The 13,601-nt window shown below is 46.1% G+C and overlaps 1 protein-coding gene across 4 annotated transcripts in view; it reads left to right on the top strand.

The window, feature by feature from the left end:
• Window positions 1–13,601, top strand: part of FRMD4A (FERM domain containing 4A) — a 466,163-nt gene that overhangs the window by 108,873 nt on the left and 343,689 nt on the right. The window lies entirely within an intron of this gene.

Here is a 13,601-nt window from a genome sequence, read left to right as displayed (position 1 = left end):
CTTCCCCTTCCTGTGGTCTTGATGCTATGAACAGCTTTTTGGAACACCTTTTTTCCCTTCCAAAATCTGTGGGGGTTTTATACACATGCTTTTAGTTAGGAATGTTTTTAAAATATTTGATCAGATCGGCAATGTATGTTGCTGTGACACATTAATTAAGGCCACACCTCTGGATTGCTCATGACACTCTTGCAATAAAAAGATCTGGACAGGCAAAGAAACATCATGTGCTTAATACTGGAATCCAAGACACCCATTGAGTTCATATTAAAAAAAATATGCTTTTGTATAACAGGAAGAACTAGTGTAGAGGAATGCTGGATTTAAAGAAATACATCACACATAAAAATCATTTTCTCAGTAAGGTACTTTTCACAATGTAGATCTAGCTAAATTCCTGGCTGCAGGGCACTACTAATGGGGTTGGGGGTTACTATTTTGTGTCTCTTTCTTCATTCTTGGTATAGGACGCCTACTTCATAACAACTGCCAACTCTTAAAGAGAACTCTGTTGTTGGCATCTGTCTGTTTCAGGAGACAGTGGAGGAGTGTGCCTTTGGGGGGTGAAGGCAAACCTTTAGAAAGTTACAGCACCTGCTTTGGCTATAGAGGCCGATACAGGAGAGACATGTTTTGTTGCATCTGGGGCAGATAAAGGCGTCCGGTTTCACTGATGCAGGAATAAATGACATTTATTCTCTCTCGGTTCCTCCCAGCAGTCATTTCTCCTCTGGTCACTGCTGTGGATGCATGACCTGACTGCCTGTCTCCAGGTACTGCAGTGGACTGACGGAGACTGAAGCTCCTCTCTGTAGACCACATCCTTGGGGATCCTGTTGCAGAGTATGCTCCACTCACTGCACTTCCAAATCTAGCTGCTTAGGTGGCTCAGGCAGCTGCTAGGCAGTTTTGGCTCAGGCAGGCCAGGGTTCTTGCTGGCATGAAAGCTACAACCACTTGCTGTTACTGCTTTGCTTTAACTCTGAAAACTTTCCCCAAAGAGAACACCACAGGACTGGCAGTGAACTCAGCCATTGAGGCGCCACTTTTGGATTCACGGGGTCAATGAGGATGCCAGAACAGTAAGGAGATGACCTGGTTTGGGGGGGGTCACAATCCATTCCATTGCTACTTCAGCACCCTCATTGGCATCTGAGTGCCATAGCTGAACTCCCTGCCATGCTGGTTGCATTATTCATGGGAAAGTTTTCAAAGTTAAGTAAAACAGCAGGGCGGCTGAAGGCTCAGCTCCTGGGCAGCTCCCCCCTTGGGCTCCATAGCTCACTACCACTTCTGGTCTACGGAAGAGGGGGGAACAGGCTTATGCCTGGTCGTCTGGTGTTGATGGGGCTCATGGAAGAGATGCAAGCAAGAGAGAGAACGTGTGGTGGTGGTTGTTTTTTAAAAAAGGCTTGAAACTTTGTTTTGCTTTGGTTCAGGCACTTAATATTGGTAGAGCGCATAAGCACTTTAACATCTTATTTGACATGTAGCCATTGTTAACTGTTCCTAGAATCATAGAGTTGGAAGAGACCCCCAAGGGTCATCTAGTTGTTGTTGTTGTTAGAATTATACCCCACACTTTCCTGCGAAAGGATCTTGGGGTGTGGAATGGTAGTTTAAGCATTAGTTTGCATCTTTGCTTTGCTTTCGCTTTTGTGCCAGACCACAGCAAAAGGAACACTAGGTTGTGCTGTTTCCTCAAATTCCTGCCTGCGCACAGCTTTGCTCTTTGGCTTGCTCCTTTCTACAAAGCTTCAGTGGAGTTCTCTGCCTGAAGTGTTTACTGTTCAGTGGCACACAGGGAAATGAATTGCATCTGCTGATTGGAAGCTTTCAAGGAAAGAAGCAAGTATATTGGGCAACTCCACGCTTGCATATGAATATTTTTCTTTTCACTTGGTTGAGCATCACCGATAAACTGAAGCATTGTATGGATATGGGATTATCAGTAGAAACAAAGAGTTAGGCTACTGTACTTTGTTTTAATTAGGTCTGTTGTGTCTAGCAAGGGTTCCAGTGGTAAAGATAACTCGAGAGATGCTCTGAGGAAGGATTTCTGAAAGAAAACCAGATTTTTATGCTAATAAGAATGCTTTCTAGCAGTATAGTGTGTTGGAAATTGAAAACTTGCTTATTTCTTTTTTTAAAAAAAATTACTTGAGGCTGAGCATTTAGTAAACCAGAACAAAGCAAGACACAGTATCTCAGAAGGAAAGGAGCACAGATAAATGGCTGCCACTATATCCTTCAGAAAAAGCAAAGAACGCCTCACCCCCAGCTGCATAATCTGTAGAAAAGGGGAGCTTTGTATTACTGCTCTTAGTGAGAGCCTGTTTTCACCCCTCTGATCTGTTAATTAGAGATATCAGACCCTTAGTTATGGATATCAGGACATAGCTGAGTGTATCATGCATGCTTGCAGTACTCCAAAACTGTAAATAGAAGTGTTTTGCAGCTGATATGCTGTGAAAATCATTGCTTGAAATATGTAGCAAACACGAGCACAGCAATTGTTGACTCTGCTTGAAACAGCTGGATGTGTGTGCTTTTCTGTCTGAAAACAGAAGACAGCATAGATATTTTGTACTGTTATACTTCCACCTTACTCTTAAGTATTTTCACCTTTTTTCTGCCTGTGACATTGTATTTCTAGAATTTTATCTGCTGAATTCTAAATGGCAGGATGGGTCGCCGGTCACCATATGCGCCAACTCCTAGGGGCCAAGGCAGTTTTGTCCCCCCCCTTTTTTAAAGGGGACTGGGCCCCCTCAATGTTCAGAGGGCATTCAGTTCTGCCCCCTGGCTCCTTGTGACATCACACGCATGACACCAAGCCATCGCATTGGGCCCCCTCAAGAAGACGGTGCCTCTGCCACTGACCTTCCAAATGTTGCTAGACTCCAGCTCCCATCATGGCCAGTGCTCAGGGCAGGGGGTGATAGAAGTTGTAGTCAAGCAACATCAGGGAACAATTATCCAATGCAAGTGATGGCGCAGCTGCTGCTGTGATCTTAATGGTTGTGTAAAACAGAGGTTTTTGCGTGCCAAGGCCCTGTGACCCAGTTGCTCCCTATGTGATGAAAATAACCATGCAAGATAGCAGAATATAGGTTCTGGGTTCAAATAGGCCACAACTTTATTGAATACAGATGTAAACAGTTTGGCATGGGCATTGGGTGAAGACATTTAATTAACTCCAGCCCGTCTACAGGGAGTATATCTAAGGGTAAGCTACAACATGGGGCCCCCCTATGACTTACATCAAAAAGGGGTACCCCACGAGGGTCTACACTGGAGGAGTTCTATGGCCCTAGCCCTTGTTTGGGCATTGCACAGAAGCCACTCCTCACGGATCCCTTTAATGGGATAGCCTTAACCACGGTGGGGCAGGCGGAGGCTACAACCTCCCCTCCAGCCAAGACTAAGGCTTAGCTAATGCCTGACCTCACAAAGTTGTGACAATAGCTATGAGGCAGGTGAAAGCCAAATGGCTGGTGCCAATTTGCCAAGTGGAAAAATTCTTGCCTGGCTCCGAATATGGCAGCAAACAATGTCCATAGCAAGGTCTCAGCATGAAAGAAAAGCATATGAAAAAGGGGAGGGGGGAGGGAGATCCATCAGAAAAAAATCTGAGGAGGAGTGCTGGGCTCGCCTCAGTTTATTCCCCACTGGCTTGTTGGGCCCACCCCCTGGGGAATTCCTGGACCCAGGCCTGCCTGCCACAGGCCTGCCAGCTGCTGAATCTCTGACCAGACCCGTGGCCAGGCGGCAATGTCATCTGACCATTTAAGTTAAGTGGACTTGGAAGGTTCAGCTTGTTATGTGGGGCTGAAAAAGCTGCTTCTCCTGAAATGTACACAATCGTTACCACTAGAAGAACATTGCGGTCCTAAGGGTCAGCTTAAAATGGACACATGGCAACAAATTTCTTATTGCAAGAACAAAGTGACCCCCAAGGGATCTTACAATTAGCAACTACTCTCCATGACAAGTGATCCCGAGAATACACACATGCCTTCACACAGACACCGTGGTGCTTGTGTGCTTCACCTCTTTAGGGTGGCAATAGATGAATGGTCCTGTTTATATGCTGCCACAGCTGCACAGCTGCTGCCCCCCCCCACACCCAGTGCTCTGTGGTGGGTCTCCATACAGCTTCCCACTGTGTATGTAAGCCTTCCATTGTAAGGCTCTGCCATACAGAAAACTGCCACGCCAGCACCAGCCCCCTCCAGGAGAAGACACAGCAGGTGCCTTAAAACTGCCTTATCACGGGTTGGGGCTCCTCCAGACTTCCTTTTGTGCCACTTTTCTTTGTTTTGCTCCAGCACTTTCTCCACAAAAAGCCCTCTAATTCAGCATTAAAGAGCAGGTTTTCATGGGGGAAGCACCCGGGCAAAAGAAACAAGCAACATACGGCGTTTTAAAGCGTGGGGGTGTGCCTAGGAACCATGGGGCAAAAGATAAGTGGGGATGAGCCCCCAGTCTATCTGGCTAAAAATTTCTGGTCAAGTGGTGGGCATCCTTTTTTTGTGTCAAGGGCCACATTCCCTCATGGGTACTCTGTCAGGGGCCATATTACAGCTGGGGGGGGGCTGAAGTCAGTGGTTTCTGTCTTTCTGCCACCCCTTTTATTTCACTCCTTTGGCCACCCACTTCTCCCTCCCTGTCAGTGGGCTGCCAGAAGTCTCAGCTGCTCCCTGCTGGGGGCTTCTGGAAATTGACCAAGGGCTGCATAAAATTAGGACAAGGGTCACAGTTTGCCCACCTCTGGTTCACACGGACTGGCAGCCTGACCTAGAGATGCTGAGGATTGATCCGGCAACCTTCCACATTCAAAGCATGTACAGTGGTACCTTGGGTTAAGTACTTAATTCGTTCCGGAGGTCCATACTTAACCTGAAACTGTTCTTAACTTGAAGCACCACTTTAGCTAATGGGGCCTCCTGCTGCTGCCGTGCCGCCAGAGCACAATTTCTGTTCTCATCCTGAAGCAAAGTTCTTAACCTGAGGTACTATTTCTGGGTTAGCAGAGTCTGTAACCTGAAGTGTATGTAACCTGAGGTACCACTGTACTGAATCACTGAGCTACAGCTCTCCCCAAAGGTCTTGCTGTTTATACCTTGTGGACATCAGCATGTAGCTCCTGATATGCTGGGGCCAACCACAGCCACACGACCAATTTCCTCATGGCCTGGTGAATTTCAGAACTTGTTTGATGGTGATTAAAATTAATTATTGTAAGAGAAAAATATGGACCTGGAAAGCACTTTGTCCGCTGAAAAGTAGCACAGAAGTGACTGGTGTATGTTGTGACCTGCAGCACAGCATCAATCGATTTCCATGTTTGACACTGCTTGATTCCTCTCTAAGGTGGCTGATTTCAAATGTCCCAATGGTTTTACACTAATTCTGTGAAAACATTCAGCCATACAGTACAATTGGATAGTACGATTGCCTGTATCACTTTTGGCCTCCTTAGGAAGTGGTGATGCTAAAAATACTTGCCTTAAGCTTAGTCCCCTGTTATTCTTCATCTGGGCCATTATTCCCGCAGTCATAAATGGCTACATCTTTCAGCTTGAGAAATGAGAGTAAAACCACCTTCTCCATTTCAGCCACCTGCAAAGACTCGATTACAACATTCAGTTCAGAGTTAAAACCAATTGGCTTCTGGCATCTTGTGCCCCATTAAAATTTGGCTGCCAATTTGATTCTGCTTCTAAATGTAAAGTAGAGGACTGACTGGCTAGGCCGGCTTTCAACTGAGCACAAGCTTCCAGCACATGCAGTGAGGGAATATCTCTTGCTGGCTTTCAACTGGCAGCATCTGGAGCAGTGCTGTGACCTTCTGCCAACCACACCTGTGAGCAGAGGCCTTCTGGGAACGGGAGGGAGCTGATGAATGATGATGAGCATTCCTGGGCTCTGAGAAAGCGACATCCTCTGTTTACAGAGAAACATATTTCTCCTAGCACGTCAAAAACCTTTGCATTTTGAAATGGCAGGCTGGCTAGCCAGAAAGGTATCTCGGGCACATTAGTATTCTGAACTCTGCTCAAGACTAAAGACTGAACAGGAAAAGAGTCTGCAGAACACCTGCCCACAAAAGCATGACAATTTGCAAGTCCTGTAAATATTAGGCTGTGCCTATTTCCATTTGTGGCTATCACTGTAATGTAATCATAGGGTACATTTCTGCACATGTTTTAGTGATGAAGCAAGTCTTGTGAGTGCATTTAACACAAAGGCCAACTTCCTATCTCAAAATCTAAAAGGTGAATCAGAATCTGGGCTTCAGTCTAGGAAGGCTGTGTGTGTTTGAAGGGAAATTACAGCATAAAAACTAAAGGAGAGCCATGCTGGATGAGGCAAAGACCCATCTAGTCCAGCCTTATGTTATCAGAGTGGCCAACCAGGTGCCCATGGGAATCTGAGAAGTAGGACATGGCAAGGCCAATAGCACTCTCCCCATTTGTGGTTCTGAGCAGCTGTTATGGCCAAGTGTGGAGACCATGGACCTTTAGTTTGGTCCAACAAGCCACTTCTGTTGTCCTTGAAAAAGCCAGCCAGGCTGTGGGGACTCATGGCCAATTGGCTGGATCTCTGACACATACACCCAAGAGGACTGAGGGGGCAGCTTTTTTGATGAGAGAAGTGGGGGTGAGCAGCTGGAAATGAAACGGGAGTGGCAGGAGTGGCAATGCTTTTAGGATGTTAGCCAAACATAGCAATGTATGCATATATCCTTGTTCATGTAAAGCATTGTGACAACATAGGCTGTTGGAGAAGGAGGCTTCTCTGGAGGCAGGGCAGGCAATAGGCAAAACTTGATTTTCTGCAAGTCACCATGCAAGAGGATTATTTGATTTCACTGCCTTCAGCTTCCTTTTCACATCTGCACTGGAGTCTGGCAAGTTCAAACCAACAGCGTTATCAGACACCTCTGTGATCAGTCGATGCCTGTGTTGTGCTATTTCATGACTGGGTAGCTTCAAAATCTAAAATTGTCAACCAGGAACCCAAAATAACAGTGTAACAATAAATACAGCTCCTCAGCTCTTATACAGAAGCTTTTGAATTATGCATAGAAGTCTGGAACAAAAATATCAAAATTATCCCCACCTCCAGGTCTTTTTTTAAAAAAAATAGCAACATGAACATTCTTCTTGTTTTTGTACTTCTCTTTGTACTTGCTGTGTGCTGTAATGTTTCACAGCTATTGTCATTGACCAGACCAAGGGCCCCATCCTATACTGAAGATCTGCTGGCTGATGAGATACACAGTTCCAGACAAGGTGGTGCCTTCCAGATTTTGCTGGATGACCCTTGCATCATTCCTGACCAGTGGCCACAATGGCTGGTGGGGCTGATAAGAGTTGGAGTCCGTTGTTATCCGCAGGGCACCATGTTGGTTATCCCCTCTACACAGCTGGAATGCAAGATATGCCACCACTGCCAAAAATACAATAGTGGAACATTCCAGATACACTGCCAAGCCTAAGGGACAATACATGTGCTTCTCTTCCATCTCCAGATCCACTGTCCAAGAGACAGGACCCTTGGAACTGGGGCAGCTGATTGACTTTCAGGATATACATTCCATTTCAGGAGGCTGATCAATAGAGGCTTTGAATGTGCTCCATGCAATACGTCTTTGTTGTCAAGTTTTCCACTGATTCCCCCACTCTAATTTTAGCTAGCTTCAAAATGGGACTCAGAGGGACGGGGCAGTAGAAATGTCAGAGAATTATGATGGAAGCAGAAATGAGAGTAGAAATTGCCAATGTTTGCTTATTTGCCCCATGTACGAAACAAAAGTAAATCTAGCAAATGCAATCGGTGTTTGCTGTTGTTTGTTCTCAGTTTACAGATGATATGTAGTGATGACTTTTCCCCATTTGCATATCATTTGCTTTGCATGGAAATGAATAGCCTTTGCAGTCAAATGAATGGTGTGAAATGACGTAATTAATTATTTGAAATTCCACCATAGTGGACAGCAAGACGATTAGAGCCCAAACTGCAGCAGAATGGAAATAGCACTGCATGCAATGACTATGGGGTGATACAGTAGATCCCTATGGGGCAGAAAGCTTGATGAGCTCAGAGGAAGTGACCCCTTCTCTATGCCCAAGCATAAACCTGAGGGGTTAGGCCTCTCAGGATACACAAGTGGTTCAGGTGCCGCTGCAGAAGTAGCCGCTGGAGAGGGAAAAGGAACGAGGAAGGACGGGGGAAATGATTCCTGCTGGTATTCTGCCAGGCAGGCTGGCTTATGTCATGCCTGGCCCAGGCTGGAGCCAGGATGACTCCTCCTTGGACCCCAGCATTGCCCCAGATATCTCCAGCATCTCCAAAGTGTTGCCAGGCCCATCTGCAGTACAGGACCCATGAATGAGTTTTCTGACTCACTTGTGGGAGCTCCTTGACCTGTGAAATCAGAGGATGGGGTCAAACTGCACCCCAGCCCCACATCAGGCAGTGCAGGCACAGGTACTTTTTTGTGGTAAGGAAACTGAGGTAAGAATGCACTTGGAAGATAGATAGATAATATTTATTACGGCCATAGGCCCATACAGGTAAAAACAACACATAAGTGACAGCTTGTGCCGTGGGGGAAAAGAAAAAAAGAAAAGAAAAAACAGTCGCTAAAACACCGCTCTAACAATAAAATACTATAAGATGGAAAGGCAAGCTACGCCTTAATTAGCTTGTAGCGCTCCTTGGCGTCGCTTTTGGGAGAGGACAGCGACCAGGAACCTAGCCACTTTCAGGGTCGTGTGGGAATCCTTATCCTGCAAGATTTGGGCAAGATGGAATTTTGGTGGGGTACCCTCTAGTTTCTGTATGATTGATCCCAACAAATTTGCCCGTGGCACCTTGAACAAGGGGCAGGTGAACATAATGTGCTGGAGCGACTCCGGCGTCACCTTATCACATTCGCACGTGGCGGGGTCTTGGCCCTTTGAGAATCTATGTCTCAGGACATTGGAGGGGAAAACGTTGAACCTCGCTTTGGTGAAGGCCAGCCTATGGGCAACAGTCGAAAGGGAGGAGAGGTATGATGGAACGCAATAAGTTAAAGTGATACCAATGTTCTGGGGCGAACAAACACCTCCCCCCAGCATATAATTTTGCTGTAAGTCGATGTCATCCAGTCTTTGACGGATCAGTCTTTGAGCAGTGATTTGGTCTAGTTTTAGGGAATCTGAGGGAGAGATTCCATAGCTCAGGAGTTTGGCATGGATTTTACTAGTCCAAAGGCTGGAGAATTCATCTCGCCATAAGCATTGGACAAGGTAATGGTCTGGTAATCTATGCCACAATGATAACCAGTAATTGAAGACTTGCTTCCACAGGCAAGTTTCTAAGGATGCGATCTTCAATTCTAGTCGCATGGCTGCGTTGCTTACGCACAGGGGGAGCATTAGGAGCCGACGTAGGAATTGGTTTTGCAGAGTCTCAAGAGGAGTAAGATCTGTCATCACGGCCCAGAGCGGGGCAGCATAAGCAAGCACTGCAACCACTTTTGCCTTGAACACCTTTAGGGCCGAGGGAACATGCAAAGCTCCGTCCGAAAAGAAAAATCGGAGGAGCGCATATGACAGGGTTTTGGCCTTGTTAAGTAGGTGTTGAATTTGAGCTTTCCATCCCAAGTTGTATTGAAAAATAACTCCTAGATATTGAAATTTTAGGACTTGCTCTATTTTTGCTCCACCAAGCTTCCATTTGTATAATCTCCGGCTTCTGGAGAAAATCAGAATCTTGGACTTAGCATGGTTGATGGTTAGTTGGTTGAGTTGGCAATACGTGGCAAAGATCTTCAGAGCTCTGGTTAGTCCAACACGTGTATAAGATAGAATTACCGCGTCGTCCGCATATAAAAGGAGTGGGCAGCGGTAATCTGCTAGTCTAGGCGCGTGTGTACTTGGAGATGAGTTAACTAGGGGTGCTCGCATGTCGCTGATGAAAAGGTTGAATAGACAGGGAGCCAATATACATCCTTGGCGCCCTCCCTTGTTTATTGGTATCGAATTTGTGAGGTCGCCCGCAGGAGTAAGTCTCACTCTGGCAAGGGTACCTTCGTGGAGCTGACTTATGAGCCATAAGAGTCTTCTGTCAATGCCCTGTTTCGCAAGTTTCTCCCAAAGAATATTTCTAGGAACGCTGTCAAAGGCTGCCTTTAGATCTAAGAAGGCAGCACAGAGGTAGCCCCGGGGAGGGGAGGAATACTTCCGTGCCAGATGGTAAAGAATTATCGCATGATCTGTTGTAGAGCGTTTAGTTCTGAACCCTGCTTGTTCGTGGCCAATCTGGTTAGTCTCATCTACCCATCGCAGTAATTTAGTCAGCAAAAAGCTGGCATAAATTTTCCCTATGATCGAAAGGAGGCTGATGTTACGGTAGTTTTCCGGCTCCGTTGGGGAACCTTTTTTATGAATTGGTACTATAATGGCCTCCTTCCATATTTTGGGGATGAGACCGGAAGCGTTGATTGCATCGAAGGTTTTGGCCAAGATGCCGGCCCACCATTTTGGGTGTAGTTTGATGGCTTCAGCAGGGATCAGGTCGGGCCCAGGGGCTTTGCCCGGTTTCAGCTGAGCTATTAGCTTGGCTTTTTCGTCAGGATCGGTGGGAGGCCAGATAGGTAGGTGGGTAAACAGATGCATCAGATGGTCAGAGGGAGCATCTGCCTGTGAGAAGCATTTCTTCAGGAACAATTCCCATGTCGGTGCAGAGATGACTGCCCTTGGGTATTTCCTCACCCTTCTGTTAATCAAAGATGCACTTGGAAGTGTGGCAGCACCATATAACCCCCCCCCCAAAAAAAAAACCAACCCAATCTGGATGAATGCTCAATAAGCAGGCCATTTGGAAGCACAGTGTGCATAGGATTGCAACCTTTGAAATATAATTGTTTAGACAGGGTTTCCTTTCCCAAAAAGGTGGAGTATGGTGGCATATTATCTCCATATACACTTCACATCCCATTGATACTTTCCCTTAACCGTAAAAAGGCAAACAACATAAAGGGCACTTTTAAGTGACATGGAAAAATGGTTGGGAGCGTTCCTTTCAAAGGATGGCCTTTTACTTTATTTGACGGCCTTTTGATGTGGTTTTCGTTCCATGAGCAAAAGACGGCATAGCTGAACTTGTCATTTCAGCTGATGAAGCAGAGTCTATGCCAGGGCCATGTTGAAATGAACCCTGGATGCTGGTCAAGCACTGAAAATAGACTTGCCTGACCTGATTTCTAGGTTTATGACCTGATTTATTTCTCTAATGGTGTATACTTTCTCTACCCAAGAGGAACGTCAAGTGTAAAATGGGGCTGCTCAGCCAAGCTTGGAACATGATTTTTGTGGTGAGGCTGAAAAGGTGAGGCTGAGGGGAAATTTCAGAAAACAGGAAATTTGTGAAGCTAACAGGAGCCTGAACCTGCAGTGACCTGTTTGCTTGCGGTGTATTGCGTTCCTTTTAAACTTCTTCTCTTAGTGTTTCTGGGGACTAAGATTTTCTCAGCCACCACTGTCTCTCTTCTTTCACTCCATGTCACAAAGCATTACATCCAAAGCTGTCATATATTTAGTCAATCTGAGCCAGTTTTGTCTGCTCGGATTGGCTGTTGCCCCGAGACAGAGCTCTGTCCCAGCCCTCTTCCCTGTTGCCCAAAATGCCAGGAACTGAACCTGAGATGTTAGGTTTGCACAGCATCTGCTTTCCCTCTGAGCTATGGTGGCTTGTCCGTATGTGGCTTCTTCCTTCATGTTTCCTTCACTCGAGAGGCATCCTTCATTCTAGTCAAACAGTTCTGCTTCATTCCCCCCTCGCCATCTTCACATGCTCTCTAATCTACTTCTGCCTCCCAGCCTGCAGGCATCCTCATTAGGGATATCCAAGTATTTGAGTAGGGATGCTTACAGAAGCTTGGGCCCCAGTTAAACGTGAGAGCACAATTGAGGTGTGCCTTGATCCTGCGAGCTGCTGCCAGGTCTACCTTCCTTCGTTCAAAGAGCCCAGAATCTTACCTTGGAGCACAGCGGAGACGAGGCTCCTCAGGCCTCAGCGGAGAGTCTTTTTCACTGGCAAGTGCAACTGCCAGTCCCAGAATCCTGATATGAAGCTGATGTTCTCTGCAACTTTTCCATCACGGAGCCCCAGAATTCATGGTAGTAAACAAGTGGGAGACGTGGTGAGGAAGAGAAGCAGAAGCAGGAGAAAAATCTAGTGAGGAGGTAGACTCCTTGAGGGAGTTAGGCCCACGGAGGGCTTCTTGGACAACAGCCCTTCGAAACCTAGACCTGGCATTGCACCCAGATTGTTTTCTGCCCTGTTCTCTTTCTCTTTTGTGTCACATCGCCCTTCTGGAATTCTTATCTCTTAGGGTTAGTTTGTGAGTTTAAAAAAAATTCTATGAAGTACTTGGGATTGAGATTGCTCTCTGTCTCTCAGAAGTGCTGCATAAATTTGCTGTGGTTGTTCTTACATATTGAACAGGTATCTGATGTCAACCACTTCTCAGGCTCTTCTTGGTGGCTGCTGCATTTAATGCACTTAGTTTTAAAGCTGCTCCGTGTCACTTCTTCTCAGCTCTCGCACTCTTGTGGCTCCTGGAGTTGAACAGGAATGCTGACCCCTGGGCTCAAAAATCACTAAGCCATCAGTCCTGAGTGCCGTGGCTGAATTCATTAGAGGCAGAACTAATCACTATTCCTATTCCTACTGACTCCAGAAGAGTAGCCTTTCCAAAAGACTTATTTAGCTATGTAAAGGTAAACCATTTGCCTCCATTCTCTTTCCTGAGCAAACATACCTGCCAAATCAAATAAAAGGATATTTGGCACTTTCCCAATCTTTTGTCCTCCATGCTTTAAAAAGTATTAAAGTCAAACTAAGAAACCTAGGAAAGAGATAGAGAGATGTCCCTGTTCGCACAGATGTGCATGCAAGCATGTGTCTCCATGTGGGCATAATATTTTGAGGGAGGGGCAGAGTTACATGTGACAAAATGTGATCACGTTTGAGGCTATGCCTGTGGAGGAAGGGGGCTGGTGTGCTACACAACCATAGGCTAGATGGGACCAACAGCAAGAGCCATGAGCCAATGCAAGTATGCATTGTAAGTCCTCAGTGTACTTGGCAAGTGAGCACCAGGTGCAAAATAGACGCGTGCCAATGAAGTTCTGTGTGCAAAATGGAGGCAAACAGCTGTTGGTTTGTTTATAAGTGTGTGGGGGGGGGTGCTCCTGGAAGAAAACACTTTTCTCTCCAGGTCTTATTGATGGCCAAATACAGTGGTGCACATGTGTTGGCAGTTAGCAAATAGATTAGGTGTAAAATAAGACATTAGCATGCCTCCACAACTCTTCTTCCTTCCCTGAACAATGGGGGCAAGTCTGTCTTCTATTAATGAGGATAGCTGTTGTCTGCCAATGCTTGATTCTTCTGACATGCTTGCAAATACTTTGCACAGTCACCTATAGATCAAACCTCAATGAGCCAAGGTGTCAAGGGGCATGGCTGCTTCGCCATAAGGTCCCAGGGAGGGTTACACCATTAAAGCAACATTAAAAACAATTTAAAACAATCAG

The sequence above is a fragment of the Podarcis vaucheri genome, assembly GCF_965113315.1.
Source record: "Podarcis vaucheri genome assembly, chromosome: 10".
In the NCBI taxonomy this organism is placed as follows: Eukaryota; Metazoa; Chordata; class Lepidosauria; order Squamata; family Lacertidae; genus Podarcis; species Podarcis vaucheri.
Note: the sequence above shows the minus strand (reverse complement) of the source record. Positions and strands in the feature narration are given on the sequence as shown.